This window comes from Rutidosis leptorrhynchoides, chromosome 5 (assembly GCF_046630445.1).
Source record: "Rutidosis leptorrhynchoides isolate AG116_Rl617_1_P2 chromosome 5, CSIRO_AGI_Rlap_v1, whole genome shotgun sequence".
In the NCBI taxonomy this organism is placed as follows: domain Eukaryota; kingdom Viridiplantae; phylum Streptophyta; class Magnoliopsida; order Asterales; family Asteraceae; genus Rutidosis; species Rutidosis leptorrhynchoides.
In genome coordinates this window covers 448,992,440-448,995,135 of record NC_092337.1, presented here as the reverse complement: position 1 = coordinate 448,995,135, position 2,696 = coordinate 448,992,440, and positions in this window count along the sequence as shown.

Here is a 2,696-nt window from a genome sequence, read left to right as displayed (position 1 = left end):
GCCTCTAAAGCAACTATGCAAGTCTTCTAGTCCCCGCGCTTACCCGAGCCAACGTCCGCATGCAATCTATAAAAAGAGTCAACAACGAGAGGGTAAGCTAACGCTTAGTGAATGATAATATACTACATACATATATATGCATAAAATGGACACGCCACATAAATAAACAAATACCGCATACCGGAGCGTCCAAGCCTAAAGGCAAGCTAATCTAAGTATACCATACGATCACTAAGCAACAAGCTAATAATACCATCAATAAGGTAAGTTCACCAACGTCAATGTGAACAACGCCAATAACTACCCCCGGAGGGTTAACTACATCACGACAACACAACATTAATCACGAATTAGCAATTCGACAATCATGCAACATATCGTGCATATACCAATAACCGCAAGTCCACAATAGCTAGCAATACCAAAAGCATATAGTTCATAATTAAATATGCCAATACATAACTCATACAACCATGGTTAACCAAGTACACAAGAGAACGGTACATGAAAGTCCGTTGGAGTTCATAACATCCACTAGTGTTACTTACACACCGCGTAATCACTAGTCCCCCGGGTGATGTCTTAAACACCGCGACTAACTCACCCTTACAACAATGTGGCGTCTTAAACACCGCGACGAATCCACACTTCATTCAATACAATGAGTGGTGTCTTGAACACCGCGACACTTCCACTCCCATGACATTGTGGTGTCTTAAACACCGCGACAATACCACAAGTCAATTACACAATGAGTAGTGTCTTAAACACCGCGACAATACTACTCGTCAATTCCACAATGAGTAGTGTCTTAAACACCGCGACAATACTACTCGTTTCATAGAACGTGGTGTCTTAAACACCGCGACAATACCACATTCGTACAACACAATTAAATACATTACATACATACACGCATAATTATTCCACTCACAACCACGTGTGATAACGTACACCCAAAATGTGTACTTTGCCAAAGGTAGTCAACCAAAACGCACAACCGTGCCAATTGGACCTATGCACAAGTCCATCAAATCCACCTATATGTGAAGTGAGCTCTATAGCCGAGAATCACTTCACCCGACCCGCACCCATCCTACACATACATATGCATATAGGATATTAACACTCACCTTGAAGTCTTGATGAAAGCTTCCAAATAATCTGCAACTCGCCAATGGAAAATACCTATTCCATTATCATAATTACAACAATACACTTAGAATGGATTCACAAATCAACCCAAATTGACACTTAGTGCAAATTTGACCCAAATGCACTTCCAAGTACAAAACGCACCCAAAATTAACCAATAATCACTAACACAAGTGAGAATGGTCTTAATACGCCAATTAAACCCGATCATAGGTGTTAAACACCTATCTTGCCCAAAATGACACTTAAACCCTAGTTTGACCCATAAGAAGTCAATATCACGCTATTAGCAAGTTTTGACACCAAAACATATTTAACTCGGTTTAACACTTCAACTTAATCCATTTTAAGTTTATAAACTTTGTTAAATCGCCAATTGGGTCATAATCACCACCAAACCCTAATTTGACCCAAAGTCAAAGTTAGTCAACCAAATAACCCTAAATAGGTTTCAATACTTCCACAATCACTAAACCTAGTGATTAAACCCAATTTCAAGTTCTAAACATAACCAATTTGTTCACCAAACCGAAATCCACCAACAATAACAATAAACCCGATTACTAGCATCACTAAAGTCACTTCATCACCTAAAAGGGTTTTACAACCAATTAACTCAAAACCCTAACTTGAATATCAATTCACTAAGATGAAATTCGGAGTTAGAACTTACCAATACCGCCAAAATGATGCCGTTGACGAGTGGAACAACTTTGATACCCGAGCTTTGGTGAGAATCCAACTCCTTCTTCTCCAAATCAAGCTCTCTCTCACTAAAAGTGGGTTTCTCTCACTAGGGTTTGAAGAGAGTGTTTGTGGTGGGTGAGAATGTGATCCAAACTGATCAAAGGATCAGTTTTGATGACCCCAAACCGTCCCCAAGTGAAAAGACCAAAGTACCCTTCATTTAAAGCCTTTAAAAAGGCTGAAAATTGCTTCTGACCCATTCGGCGCGCCGCGCCACATTGTGGAGCGCCGCTCCACTCTGCAGGTCAGATTTCAGAAACTTGTTTTGGCCAAAACTTTTTGACCGTAGCTCCGTTTTCGATGAATCAAATATCGTTGGAAACGTAATAAGATTTTCTTTTCAATGGTAAGGCTTTGAAACATCAACACAAACTTTATTTGGGGTTGAAAAGGTACGTACACACCTTGTACCTCAAACAACGTCCAGTTTTCCTTCGACGGTCGAGCAAGCAACACCTACATGTTGTGCACACTCCATACACACATAGTACACCTTAAATACATTATGTACAATAAATATTTGGGTCTTACAAGATAATACAAGAAACTACCGAGAAAATCATCCAAATTCAACAACGATTGAAAACCGCCCAGAGTCGACAAAAGAGCTACGCGGACAGTAAAAGAAAAGATATAGAGTTTGAAATTGGAGAAATGGTCTTGCTTAAGGTTTCACCTTGGAAAGGCGTTGTTCGATTTGGTAAACGGGGGAAACTAAATCCAAGGTACATTGGACCATTCAAGATTATAGATCGTGTCGGACCAGTAGCTTACCAACTGGAGCTACCTCAACA